This window comes from Myotis daubentonii, chromosome 18 (assembly GCF_963259705.1).
Source record: "Myotis daubentonii chromosome 18, mMyoDau2.1, whole genome shotgun sequence".
In the NCBI taxonomy this organism is placed as follows: domain Eukaryota; kingdom Metazoa; phylum Chordata; class Mammalia; order Chiroptera; family Vespertilionidae; genus Myotis; species Myotis daubentonii.
The window spans coordinates 16,767,869-16,783,146 of record NC_081857.1 but is presented as its reverse complement, the minus strand read 5'-3'; the positions used below and the strand labels follow the sequence as shown (position 1 = coordinate 16,783,146).

At 37.0% G+C, this 15,278-nt stretch overlaps 1 pseudogene; it reads left to right on the top strand.

Annotated features, from left to right (window-relative positions):
- The first annotated feature begins 217 nt into the window (after positions 1 to 217).
- LOC132220646 (small ribosomal subunit protein eS26-like) lies at positions 218 to 543 on the top strand (annotated as a pseudogene).
- The last annotated feature ends 14,735 nt before the right edge of the window (positions 544 to 15,278 follow it).

Here is a 15,278-nt window from a genome sequence, read left to right as displayed (position 1 = left end):
GTCTAGAGGGGTCACATGGAAGCCAGCTTCTCTGCAAAGATACTAAAAAAAGGTTGTCCCAACTCATTCACTCTCACCACCACCTCCACCCCCCCACACACCCTTCAATGCCAGCAAAGTAAGACATCAATCATGGAAGTTCACCGCAAATTTTATTTCAGATTTCACTTTTATCAAAAATACCAAGTCCCTGGTCTCTTGGGTCCTCGTTTCCAAGATGACCAAGAAAAGAAGGAATAACGGTCCATGCGCAGCCTATTCGTTGCACCAACTGCCCCCGGTGTGTGCCCAAGGACAAGTCCATTAAGAATTTGTCATGCAAAACATAGTAGAGGCCACAGCCGTTAGGAACATCTCTGAAGCGAGTGTCTTCGACGCCTATGTGCTTCCCAAGCTGTACGTGAAGCTGCAATACTGTGTGAGATGTGCCATTCACAGCAAGGTAGTCAGGAATCATTCTGGTGAAGCCCGGAAGGACCAAACACCCCACCCTGATTTAGACCTGTGGGTGCTGCCCCACGACCTCCACCGAAGCCCATGTAAGGAGCTAAGTCAGTGGTTCTCAACCTTCTGACCCTTTAAATATAGTTCCTCATGTTGTGACCCAACCATAAAATTATTTTCGTTGCTACTTCATAACTGTAATGTTGCTACTGTTATGAATCGTAATGTAAATATCTGATATGCAGGATGGTCTTAGGTGACCCCTGTGAAAGGGTCGTTCGAGCGCCAAAGGGGTCACGACCCACAGGTTGAGAACCGCTGAGCTAAGTCCTTAAAGAGTGAAGAAAAGTTCTCTGGGAGAAAAATAAATGGAAATTATACTTCAAAATATATATATATATACTAGAGGCCCGATGCATGAAAATTCGTGCAAGAGTAGGCCTTCCTTCCCCCAGCTGCTGGCACCAGCTTCCCTCGGGAACTGGGACCAGGGCTTCGCTCCTCTGGCCACCTGCAGGCACCCGGGACCCGGGCTGGCTTCTCTCCACCCCAGCTTTGACAGGAAGCATGTCCAGAAGACCTCCGATCTAATTAGCATATTGCCCTATTATATCTATACTAGAGGCCCAGTGCACAGATTTGTGCACCAGTGGGGTTCCTCAACCTGGCCTGTGCCTTCTCGCAATCTGGGACCCCTTGGGGGATGTTGGGCTGCTGATTTCAACCCAATCCCTGCAGGCCAGGCTGAGGGACCTCACTGGTGCACGAATCCATGCACCAGGTCTCTAGTATGCATATCAGATCTTTGATTAAACTCTTCCCTCCTTCCCCCCTCCCTACTTCCCTCTGAGATTCATCAGTCTCTTTCATGTTTCCATGCCTGTGCATTGAGCGTCTGCCCCCCCATAGTGTGTGTCATAGCTACTGGTTGAATGGTCAAATGGTCACTTAGGCTTTTATATAGATATAGATATAGATATAGATATAGATATAGATATAGATATAGATATAAATATAGATATGGATATGGATATGGATATGGATATAGATATAGCTTGAGATAGATAGATAGAGATAGAGATAGAGATAGAGATAGAGATAGAGATAGAGATAGAGATAGAGATTAAGTCCCTGATGGGTGTGGCTTAGTTGGTCAGGCACCAAAGGGCTGCCAGTTCGATTCCAGGTCGAGGCATGGGTTGTGGACTTGATCCCCAGTTGGGGGCATTCAGGAAGCAACTGATCAATGTTGCGCTCTGGCATCAATATTTTGCTCTCTCTCTCTCTCTCCCCTCCTCTCTCTCTAAAACCAATGAAAATATTTTTAAATCAAGAAATGCTTTTGAGTGAAAAATTCAAATAACTATTAATCTAGAAGAGGAAAAATAAACACTGTCTAGGCAGATGAATTGTTTAATTGAAAAGGTCCTGGGAGGAAGTGGTAATTTATTTAAAGACTGAAAAAGAAGGATTTTTAAGGCAAGAAACATGTATTAGAGCAGATACTGCCAGGTAGACGTCTAGAAGCAAGCTCTGGCGATTAATCCGCTCTTCAACTATGAAAGATTTAATGAATTTCTTAAAGAAAATCCTGGGAAAGGGCCTTAAACATTTTAAGGGTTTGCAATTTTTTAAAACTGTGAAACAATTGAATTTTAAATGAGAACTTTAAACCTATCTGTAAATCTAAAGTCATTTTGTTGGTTGGAGATATGAAAATAGAACATGTACTTCTTCCCTCCTAATCAATCATGTCAGATACGTTATACTTTAAAGTGTTTCTTCACATTTAAAAATACTCAGACTAAAATGATCATTTTTCTGATTCTTCAGATATTTTTAATATTGATCAGTACTGCTAATGTCTACACACCAAAGAACTTAGCAGTTCTTCAATCTGGCCATTTCATGAAAAAAAGGAAACAAATAAAGAGGTTGTCAATAATACAGTAAAATTAATTTTGGGGGTAGTGACAAAATAGTCACGGGGATGTAAAGTCCAGCATAGGGAATACAGCCAGTAATCCTGTAATAACTAGGTGTGGTCCCAGGTGGAGACTGGGAATATTGGGGGGAATACTTTGTAAAGTATATGATTGTCTAAACACTATGCTGTACACCTAAAATTAATACAAAATAATATTGAATAAAATGAAGAATAAAATTATTTTTAAAAATTTGAAAACCTCCCCAAATTGCACTTACCATATTCTATTCGTTCACTTTTTCCCCATTTAACTTAGAATATTTTTATCAATCACTTATTATGTGCTAAGTGCAGGAATACCGGAGTGAACAGACAAGCACTTCTTACAGCCTCCCGGGGAGGCAGGCATTAAACAGTTACATGAATAATTATTTAAGAAAACTAAGACAGGGATGAGGTACAAAAACAGGAGTCAGCATCAGAAAAAAACTCAGGTACACACAAACTGCATGTCGCTTTGAAAATGTAAAAGCAATCCACCTTATCTACCAACTCTCCTCAGCTGCAGTTTCTGTTTAATCATCTTCATGAACTTCTGAAGAGGGACGTTTGTCTTAGATTGAACGAGGATGTCTTGCCTCGTTTGTTTCTAAATTTGATATGCTTCTAAACATAGATCCTCATCTTGCACATTTTGCGGGAAAAGGGAGAGCTGAAACCGCTGCACAGTGGGAGAATTCGTAGCTGCGGGAATAGAAGCTGACTCTGAATGGACAAGCACAAGCAGGAGTGTATGTATTTGCTTAAGGATATAGGGCAGCTCACAGAATTCCTAGCTCCAGGTAATCTTCCAGGAAAAACATCCAAAATTATACTGCAGATCCAGTCTGGGGAAGGAATTACTGGTGCCGCCAAGCAGTAAACTTGCTACTCTTGAACTTGATGTTACTGCAAACATTTCCATCACCAACACCATTGCCCTTCTGCCTTTTGTCACTAGCTTCAGAGTTCAAGTCTGGCCTGAGTGCCACTGAGTGCCAGTGCCTGGGTGGCATGCCCATTTGGTCCCTGCATTACTGCCAGACTGTTTTAATTGCTATAGCTCTATGGAGAAACTCATCATATTTGCCTGTGGATCTTTTTCTACTGGAGTGGTTCTTAACCCGGGTGGTTCATCAGCATTATTTGGACAGTTTTGGAATATACCTATGCCTGGAACCATCTCTGGGAATTCAAAATAGTTCTGGGGAAGGGCCTGGACAGATCTCAGAGAGGAAGGGAAAGGGAGAAAGAGATAGAAACACAGTGATGAAAGAGAACCATTGATCAGCTGCCTCCTGCATGCCCCCTAGTGGGGATTGATCCCAAAACCCTGACAGGGAATCAAACTGTACTTCCCGGTTCATAGGTCGACACTGAACCATTGAGCCACACTGGCCACGCATGTGCATTTTTTTTTTTTATAAAGTAACAGCCTCCTACAGTTCATTGATTTGTTTATTTCATTGATTATTACCTTTCTCCTTTCTTGGTATGAATCACATTTTATTAATTCCTGGCCTTGAAAGTTAAGTTATCCACATAACAAATGTAAAAATGGGTTTAATTAGAACCTGCACTTTAACAAGGCATCAAGTAATAAACACAATATGTACTAGTATATATGTTAAAGTTAGAGAAGATTTTTATCGTATGTGAGAGGGAGGACTTTTGACATAAGCAAGCTCAATCAGGCAAGGTCTTCTCTCAGAAATGATATATATTTTAGGAAGAGGGATTCCCTTTACCTTTTAAATCTCAGGCCATAAGGATTGAAGCTTGGGGTTGTGAGGGCCATCTTTCCTGCCACATAGAAAACTAGCCAGAACATGTATCCAGTCCACAAAAGGAAGGAGAGTTACAAGATACAGGAAGATAGAACCCAAACAACATTATGAGTTCCTGGCCTGCCTGAAGTTAGAACCACCCTTGAAATTCCCAGTCAAATAAATTCCCTTTTATGCTTAAACTATTTTGAGGTGAGTGACTGTCACCTGAAGCAGGGAGTTCTGAAATATGTAACACGGCAGTATCAGCCAGCAACTACCAAATGCCAAGAGATACATACATTTACATTCTGGAGCATCATGCAGGATTTAGTCTGACTTCCAGTCTATTTCTGAGCCAGAAGCTTCATAGAGAAAGTAGTCAATGGGCAAATGGAATCTATAATAATAAAAGTGTAATATGCTAATTAGACCAGACATCTTTCCAGACGACTTTCCAGATGAAGTCGGGGCTGTGAGGGAAGCCTGGGTCCCAGGTGCCGGCGGGAAGCTGGTGCCGGCAGCCAGGGGAAGGAAGGCCTACTCTTGCACGAATTTTGTGCATTGAGCCTCTAGTAATATTATATCTCATTGTCAAGAAGAGCACTCATCTTCGTTCATATCATGCAAGTTTCCCCTTCTGTTCTTCTGTTCTTTTCCAAGTAGCTCCCAAGCCCAAGATGCCCAATTAGTTAATAAATTTTGTCTCCAGCTGTTCCTCTTGTTGTGCAAAGGAGGAAAACCAATTAGCATGCACCTGAATGCATTTAGGCAAGATTTTTAAAGTGGCTTTTTACTAGAAAAATCTAAGCAGCCTTATAAAAATAAACCAACAAGCTTCTGGAATAGGAGACTGGAAATGAAGGACTTTCTCTTTCACCTGGGTTAACAATATTGGATGGGCTGAGTGATCTGAGTGATGGGTAACTAACTGCTAGTGAGAAGTTTCCTATAGAAATCAGTCATATTATTGTCTAGTGTTGATAACAGTTTTTAATCTCTGGGAAGGCCAAGCATAAAAGGCTTCTTTGCTACATAAACATGTGGGGCAGGAAATGATTACTTGTAATCCTCTTGTAGGACCAATTAATTTTCAATGGGTTCTGCCCTGTTTTATCTACAGATCTTTATCCACTTCCTATAGGCAATATTGGGGGACAATATATGTGCTCCTATAGTCTTATTAAAACATAAGGGATCTAAGGCAAAGTAGAGAATTCAACAGTTAATGCACATGAGTTCTCAAAAACATTATCATTCTATATCTGGCCTATCAATATGCCTTATAAATAAGATAACAGGGACTTCAAGTCCAAACTAAAAATCACACTTTCCTCCAAACAAAACACAAAGGAATGTGAAACTTACAAGATGATTCTTGCCTTAAGACCTATTCATCCTAATATACATCACTGATTAGAATTTGCCATCCCCACTCAAATAATAATCTTGTAGCTAACTTCTACACAGCGCCAGCATTGCTGCGATTGCTTTGCCCATATGAATTCATTTCATCCTCAGAATAACCTCTGAGGCCAATGTTACCATCATCCTCATTTCACAGGTGAGGAAGCAGAAGCACAGTCACTTCGCCAAGATCACACAGTGACTGAGCCACGGAGCTGAGGTTCCAGCTGTGCTACACTGATCACCTCGCACAGCGGAAAATAACCATTCCATATTTAAGAAAAATGTTGGCAAAGCCGTTACATCACAGATTTACGTGAACACAGACAACGAAGTCTTCTCACAAAACTCAATTCGAAAGCCCCCATCTTAATGCTCATCCTCAGATTCCCCTCCTCCCTACCCTTCATTCCCACGTGGAAATAACCTATGAATTCCTACACAACTCTGCACTTTTAAGAGGACTTATCCCAGCAGTCTTTGGATTACTATTGTGTGTCTGATTTATTAACCCAAGAAACTGCAAGCTCTTGAAAGAACATTTTTAGAAGTACTATTACAAAGCATCTAAGGCAAGGTTTTACATGGACTACGTACATAATAAGCACTTGTTAATTGTATTCATTAATATGTAAGGTAAAAATTGACTTCTGCCTGAAGTATAGCATTCCAAGCAGTTGTCTCAAAATCTGGGGGGGAGAAATAGGATGATGATGACTGTGGGGCTGATGATAATGCAAATGATGAATAATTATGGTAAGTGGAAAGAAAGAAAGAAAGAAAGAAAGAAAGAAAGAAAGAAAGAAAGAAAGAAAGAAAGAAAGAAAGAAAGAAAGAAAGAAATTCTAGTATTGGGTAGTTCTATAGAAAATAACTGTTTTCCAAAATAATTTTGATAATTAATGCTCTTGCAAATATCCACCACCAATATCTACGTAACCACCTCAATATGTTTCATTTACCCTATGCAGACAAATGTGGCTTCTTCCAGTCTCTTATTGAGAAAATGGAGGGTAAAACAATGAGAGGACACACTTAAAGCTTCCCGGGCTCAGTGGAGAAACAGGGCACCAGTGTACTCACCCTTACTTCATATTCCATGGCAGTTTTACAACAACAATAGCAAGAAGTAAACAAGATAAAATTTCTAAGCGGCGATATGTCTCTCTCTCATTTTCCAACACCTTAATCTTTAACCTCAGAAAACTGCCAATGATATTCTGTCACCTTTCTCAGAGCTGGCACAGTGACGAGGCACGTGGTCTCCAGTGTTAAATCTTTGCGCTCAGATCCTGGCCCTGCTCTCTGGGCAGCCTTGGGTCAGTCTCCTATAAGATAGTAATGGCGGTTCCCATGTCATAGAGCTGCTGTGATGTTTAGATGGCGTGCTAGGCACTGAGAGCAGTAAATTGCACATAGAAAGCCCTCCAAGAGTACTGAGCACTATTTTACAGGTGTTCTATTGGCAATATTCATATCTCCCTAACATTGTCCAGTTGTCAGGAAAAACCATTTAAAGCCTAATTGTAGCACAGAATTTGCATGCATGAGTAAAGACTTTGCCTGTTGGTCTCAAAATGACCCCTCAGACCTTAATTTCCCTGTGAGTATGTCTGAGAAGGAAATGGCAATGATAATTATTTACTTTTTGATGTAATTATTCTGTTCTGAGTCCATAGTTTGTATGTATATTGTTATTTGCCTCATCAGGTCTTTCGTCAATATGACTATCATGTGTAATATCCTATTAGCATCCTGATGTAATGCATTTAAGACAGGCACGGTCATCCATCTTGGTTCTTCTAGGCAAGGAGATAATAAAATGAACCACAGAAGAAAAATCACGTGGTTTTTGAGGATCTGTGACAGTAAAACAATATATATTTTTTTAATTTCTGAAAGGCTGTATATTTTCCAGTTAATTCCTTTCTCCTGAGACTCTTAATGTGGTACAATTTGCATGTTAATTATTGCATCTCAAAGGATTAATTGGTTACTTCAAATAAATGTGATGGATTTTCTAATGAACTGTCCTTAAGTGGTAGGGAAAAAATACTGTAATGAAAATGAGCTCCAGCCCACACAAAACGTTCCTAAAAGAACTCTTGCGTGCTTAATGGAAAGGAATCCATGGTTTTAAAAGAAATGAGTCTTATTTTGGAGCAGACTCCCCGCTGATGCAGTCCCGGGATATTCAATGCTTCTCAGTGTCAACTCAATCATTGAGGAAGAGTCTCAAAGGCCAGCAGGGCCTCAGAAAAGGTCTGGATCAAGCTGTTGGATGATTAAGAACTTGACCTTAGTTGTCAACTGGTTAAACACATTTATAATTTAGATTAGAGCCAAATACGAAGCTATATTCCACAACTATGTGAAGGATTTCTAAGTTGGATCCCTTTTCCCCAATAATTTAATGTGTCCTCATACAGCAACATTTTCCTTCTTGGAAACTCTAATTTTTTTTACCTAAGCATTTCATTGAATGAGTTACCAACAAAGCTTAAATTTCTCTTCCCTTGACATGGAGAAAGTTTAGACCTCCATACCCAGACTGCAACAGGATTTTACGAAGGTCAAGTCACCTTGTATTCATCAAGAAAATAAGTGCATATCTGAATTGAGACTCACATAATTTTAATTAATGGGTAATACTCATTTTCTTTCTTCTTAATCAGGAATCCAGATGTAATTGCTTTTGCTGCAATTGTCAATATGCTATGTTTCCAAGCTTTTGACAAATGATTCTAGAATGTATAAATTGATTTTTTCATCAGAATGAGTAACATAAATGCTTGATCAAAATAATTGACTCTACATTTCTGGCATTTTCATGTTCCCTCCATGGGAAAAAAAAGAAACTAAAATTTTTCCTAGTTATGGTCCTTCCCAAAAATGTGGAACCACTAAGTGAACAGATTTTTGCTCTAAAACACCTGCAAAAGTAGTTATACTCTCTGTCTTCTTCCAAAGAATTTTCATCCTGTGCAGCCCTATTTAGCATTTAACACATCAAAGTCATGTCAAATTTTCCAATCTTCTAATCGTCCTTTTACCAGAGGTAGGTGGAATATTGAGTGGCATCATTACAATTCTTTCCTAAATCGGAGACACTAAGATCTGCAAATGCCATACACGTGTAATAACTCTTCTTCACCCCGGTCTTTAATGAGCAGCTCAAATTGCATCTGCACAGGCAAGTTAAGTCTCAAAAGGAGAAAAAAAACTTTTTAAGCTGTATGTGTGATGCTAACATCATGGTCTTTGGAACCAGATAGGCCAGCATACCTTGTCACAGTTATAGCTTACCTCTTTGAGCCTCTGATTAACTACCCATGAAATGTGAAAAAATAATACGAAATAATACTATCTAGCTTCCAGAACTACTGTGAGAATTCATTGAGCTAATCCACAATAGAAGATGGGTACCTAATAGACATTTTACAAATGGCAGCTATTTTTATTAAATTGTGTCAGGGACAGAATTTATCATTTCCACCAAGGCCATTTAATTTGGCTTATATAGACAAAAACAGGAGCTCAAATGACAGCATATAATGCAACACAGTAACTTCAGTCTCAGCTGGACCAGATCTCACACAAAACAGGAAAGGACTATTCAGAGAGGAAGGAAATAGAGAGTTGAACTGATTACTTTCCAAATTGAATCCCCCAGAGAGTCATTCAGGTCATTATTTGTTTCTTTCATACATCACAGAATTAGCAATTCAGCCATTCCACTAAGCCACTCTCCTTTCTTCCATCTTTTTCTATGTTCTCCAACATCTTAGGTATGTTTACATCAAAGCCTACCAACTCTGTAGGAAATATTTTCTGACACAATGTAAGTGATTTTGAGTTAGGATGAGGACTGAAATGAGGACTGAATTCTGAATTATCTCAATTGCCTGCTTACAGTTTCTACCTAAGCCAATGACAAAACACTTGCTCAAATGCTTAATTAGGACATAGCTACTTTCTATTTAATCACAAATCTCTTTTGATAGAGACAACAGATGATTTATTAATCTTACTGCCTGCAGTGAATGGTGTTTTGTATATTTTGCCCATTTTTTTTGTTGGAATCATAATGGTTTTCCTATTGCCTTATACAAATCTTCATATTTTAAAGGTATTAACACTATTAATGTCATACATGCTTAAATTATGTTTCCCCAAGGTGTGATCTGGCACTTTTTTATAGGTTATTTGTGTGTGTTCTTCAAGTTCTAGCCATAAATTAATAAATATTAATTAAGAGCTTACTCTATGTCAGGCATTTATAAGATGCTGAGCTATAAGACAGAAATGCGTGTTTTTCTCAGACAGTAGCATTCAGGAGAGAAATATTAACTGTGAAAAATGCAGCAGACAGTCAAATAACAAAACTAGAAATCAATGGCTTATGCATATGGGATTTAAGTTTAATAAAAAAAAATCTAAGTTAGTTAGTCCAAGCCTGGTACAGCTGATAACTCTAGAGTTGCTGTTGTCATTAAAGATACTGAAGAAGTTTGTTAACAAGTTAATGCAGGACTCTTGTGAAACACATGGCACACTAATTGTTTGTGATATCAACTCTTTATATAAAACAGCTTATCATTATGTTTCACTGATATTGCAATCACTGATCTAAAGTGATTACTGTTTAAGAGCAAGTACAATATTTATTATAATCTTAATTTCTACTGGCTCCTAATCCTTCATCACATAATTTAATGTCATTTTCCCTCTAGATAGTAAATCAAATTGATAACTCATTGTAAATATTTAATAAATCTTTAATGAATCATATAAATTCTTAGATTTTTTTTCCTAATGAAGTCTCTCTACAAGAAGCTAATGCATTTATCTGATTTTCTTTTATCCAGGGTATACATTCTTAAGAAGTTATTGAAAAATATGTTCCATAATTATGTACAGTGTTACATAATTAGACTATAAATTATACTACAAAATCTATATTAGTTCTAAAATTTTCTCATTAGTTGCTAATTAAATAACTTAAAATGCTAGAGCATGTCATTCTCTGCTGATGAAGATGCAAAGGGGCAGATGGTTCTCGAGTAATTATTATGATTTCTTTAGTCAGACACATTTTAAAATTATGTAAACAGAGCCAAGTAGAGTGATTAGTCAAAGTGGGAATTAACAATGCATAAATGCAGAATATCATGAAGATGTTTTAAAGACATTTGTATTCTTATTTCTAGCTAACTTTATTCCATTTCTGTCTCCTGAACACATCTGGAACATGCTTTCACTGGTTATTTCTTGAAAGACCTCCACTTTGAGAAAGACAGCTGATGCATAATTTTGATAGTTTTTCCAATTGATTATGTTGTCTACAGAGAGTTCAACAGCCTTAACAGAACTGGATGACACCTATCGTATAACCACTAAAGACGTACTTACCAGAATAATATCTCATAGAAAGAACAAAATATAGATATCAAAATGTGAAGCACAATTGGCCCAGGCAATGTCAATACACTTGCCAAATCTAGTCCTTAAAGAGAACTTGATCCATGGAGAGGAAACACTTTCGTACTATGCCTCTCCAAAAGAATTATGGTAGTAATACTCCAGCATTCTCAGTGGTTAGAGATAAATTGTCACTTTCTTCTTCACTAACTCCACAAGGGACTGAGCTAAAATGTTCCCTTAAGTGGGAGTCTAGACTCTAGAGTAGCTACATATAATGATTTAACTGTTATCAATTATCCCTGGGAGGAATGATCCACATGTCCCTCCCTGCCATTCCAGACTGTTGGTACCAGACATGTCATATAACACAGGCTCTGAAATCTCCAGTATAGGATCTCCGTCATCTGTGGCAAAGGCTAAGTATGCTGCAATAGTGGCTGGGTAGTAATATGAAGAAAGCAACATCTGTACTACTTTCTCTTCTGTCTCATAAATCTTCAGATCATCTACATAAAGAAAAGTGAACCATATTTTTATCTATTTCCCCCCAAATACATCCAAGGCCTTTCAAGAAAGAGGAATTCAATCCCTTGAGCAAATGGTGAAGGACCATGTCATGGTCCTATATGCAAGGTAGTTCCACAGTATATTGTATATAAAATCCACAAAATCATAATATTAAGAGAAATGAGATACCTCTAAGACAGGCTGAGGACTGCTCTATCCAGACTAATGGTCTTGACATTGACATTTAAATCCTTGGACAATGACGGTGAGGAGATATTTTTCAACAGCTGTGAAGTTCTCAAACTTTCCATTCTTAGGTGGAGGGCATTCTAGTGGTTTTATGTATCTGCTCTAGAGGCAGTCTGTCTGAGCTCAAATCCTGGCTCTACAGCATTGCTCCAGAAAGAGGTGACTTTTGTCAAGTTCTCAAGCTCTGGGAATCTTAATTTCTTCACCTGCAAGATGGGTCTTAATTTGTAGGCTAATTAGGAGAATTTAAAGTAAAAACATTGGCAATGTATTTGGTACAGTGCCTACTACATTCAGAAAAAGTTATTAGCCTGGTCGGTGTGGTTCAGTGGTTGAGCACTGATCTATGAACCAGGAGGTCATGGTTCAATTCCCAATCAGGGCACATGCCCGGGTTGCGGGCTAGGTCCCCAGTGGGGGGTGAGCAGGAGGCAGCCGATCAATGATTGTCTCTCATCATTGATGTTTCTATCTGTCTCTCTCCCTCTCCCTTCATATCTGAAATCAATAAAAATATATTTTAAAAAAATAAAAGGAAAAGCTATTAGTAAAGATTAAAAAAAAAAAGAGCTAATAATTGCATATGTTTGGGCGCCATGGATAGTTAGGAGCAGAGCATGTTTTTTCTGAGTCTTCTTTTTTGACTCCCTACAGAATGGAAAGTCAAGAAGCAGCCGATTGACATAATGAAATCCTTCAGTGTGTATCAGATCAGTAGGACAAGGATAGTATCAACATAATTTCATGTTTGGGTTAGATTCAATTACTATAAGAAGTTCATAAGATCAGAAGTTACAATTCTTGCTGTTGTCCAGCTTTTTGTTTGTCATACTACCCTTCATCCTTATGGTCAGAAAATGTAATGTTTAAGATTAAGTAACAAAAAAGAATATGGTTTCAACATTTAAAAAAATTTAATATCCCAAGACCCACATTTACTTTCCACGGTTATGAATGTAGATATCCAAAAAGCACACAGTCTAAAGCACTTTATTCAAACCTCAGCTGAAACACAACAGCCAATGTATAGATAACAATAGTGTACTTTAAGTATCACTTAATAAAATATGCATATGCCTTACAAATGCATGTTATAGAATTAAAACTGTTTAAACTATTGTATGCATATAGATAAGGAGAAGAAAACAGATAATAGAAAAACAGCTTGATCTGTTGAAGAGAGAAGGTTTCAGGAAAATAAAGTAGTAAAATTGTTTTACTGTTATAATGTTTAGACAATATTTTAAACTGTACACAGAACCATACCTACTAAAACACTTTTGAAAAACTAGCTATTTGTAGAAAATTGCTAATTAGTTTTTGTAATACAAGTAAAAAATAGATAACTAATCTCATTTGCCAAAGAATTACTTTGTAATAATTTACAAAACCCAATTCACAACAAATTCTCAAATAGCTAAAAATGCTTATTCCTAGAATTCCTAATAGCAGATAAATGATTGCTTATTAAATGTTATAAAGATTTAATATAAATATAAAATTAAGCCAACTAGAATGCTTATTTTTTCTAAAGTTGAGTCTCCAGACATATACACACATTTAAAATGATCAGTTTTTAGTAATACTAAGTTATATAAGCCCTTAATCTAGAAATTTGATTGATCTATTTACCTACTTATTAGTTAGATTTCAAATCTACTAAAAGTAATAGTCTTATTGAGAAATTTTTTTATGTAACTATTTTTACTGATAAATATTTCCCAATATGGGTTAGATTTTTATAAATGTACATTAAATGTATTTGAGAAATTATTTACCTGCCTATTACAATTCACTGAACTTTTTATATGTACTTAAAACTATTTATTTATAAGAATAAAGTTAATAGCATCTTTGGCATGGCAAATATAGTTAAATACACATTTAGCCCTAACAAAGACATGTATGAAGATATTCAAATACAGTTTAAAATTAACATCATCCACCCAATAATCTGAATGCATTGGCCTCATGGTTAATACTGCATGGTTAAAATATGCAGACAGTTTTCATATCTAGAATTTCCTCCCATCCCAACCCTGCAATGGCCTTCTTCATGTGTATGCCAAACTATCTAAAGGGAAGAGTGTGAAAATGATTGGTCACAAAATAACTGAGCCCATGGCCCTGTCTCCTGCTTGGTAAGATGTGGGTGACTGAACATTTATCTTACAGGTGCCTGGAGTCTGTCCTATGACTCTCAGAATAGCTATATTTGCCCTGATTTTGGCATTCAGTGAAGAAAATTACTGTGTAAAATCAAGGAACAAAAATCATTCTCGGTCCATTTCCTGACTATTTTATGTGAAAGTGTTTTAGAACATTAGAAGAGCATCTTATATCTCCACTTGACTTTGCATATTTAGTTCCTATAAGATCCCAAACTAAGACTCTTAATTGTGGCTTTCTACAAAAGACACTGTTCAGGAAGGTACTCTGAATGTTGGTATGTAAGGTATTCTCTAAGCCATGTATGTATTTAGTTCCTACTTTTATCTAATAAGGGGGTGCAGTATATATGCTGGGTCAACCGGAAGTTCAACAAGCAATATTGTAAAGGAAAAGCAATTAGGACATTATAGTATTTTTGATGTTTGACTATTTTCACCTATTTGATACATCAAAATGAAGAACAGCTAAAAGAAAGCCTCTAAATATCCAGAAAGTTTTATCAAGGGCAACTCTACACCGTCTCTGCTTGTTGTTCTTGTTGAAAGCATTCCTTCATGTTGGTCTGTTTGTTCTTTTAGACTGTTGAGAGGACGGGAAAAACTCAAGCTGATTAATAATGTTTTTCTTTGAATTTGGTTTTTTTTAAATCCAACAGTTCAGTATTTACATAAAGGGGTGTCCTGCTGCTATTGAATCATTCATCTATGTTTGTCTAGAAACTGTTTCTTATAAAGCTAAACCCATATGTTTTATAAGGCTTTATTTCTCACTTAAAAATAAACCTGAACTTCTTTTCTACTACCATTGATGAGTATTCTAGAATTGATTTTTTTTATAGTTTCCCCCGAAGATGATCAGAAATTGTGTTTTAATAACTAGTCTAACATGCCTACACAGCCAGTTTATTATCAGGTTCTAAGTCTTCATTTCCTCAAGTTTCATCGGCTTATGAGGAAAGAAAAAAAAAAAAGAAAAACCTCAATAACTTGACTACAAGAAAAAAAATACATGGTTATTATAGTTAGAGTTTCGACCATAAAATTGCAACTAGTCTCCTTTTTTCCAAGCATGCTTAAGTTTTATTTTTCCTAGTTTTGGGAAGTATGAGGCAGGTACTTTTTTAAACAACAAAATTCTTTTCAAAGCCATGATCATACATTTGTAAGGTTGAAGCCCAAGCTACTGAATTCATTCATGGAAAAAAAAAATTACAGTATAGTCATTTCAATCTTGCCAAAAGAAAGAAAAAAATACTGACTTATGAAAGTATAGTAAATTTTAAGGACTTTTTTAGGATAACAATAATACTATCTCCCAATGAAGAAGGAAGAAGTTTATGTTTT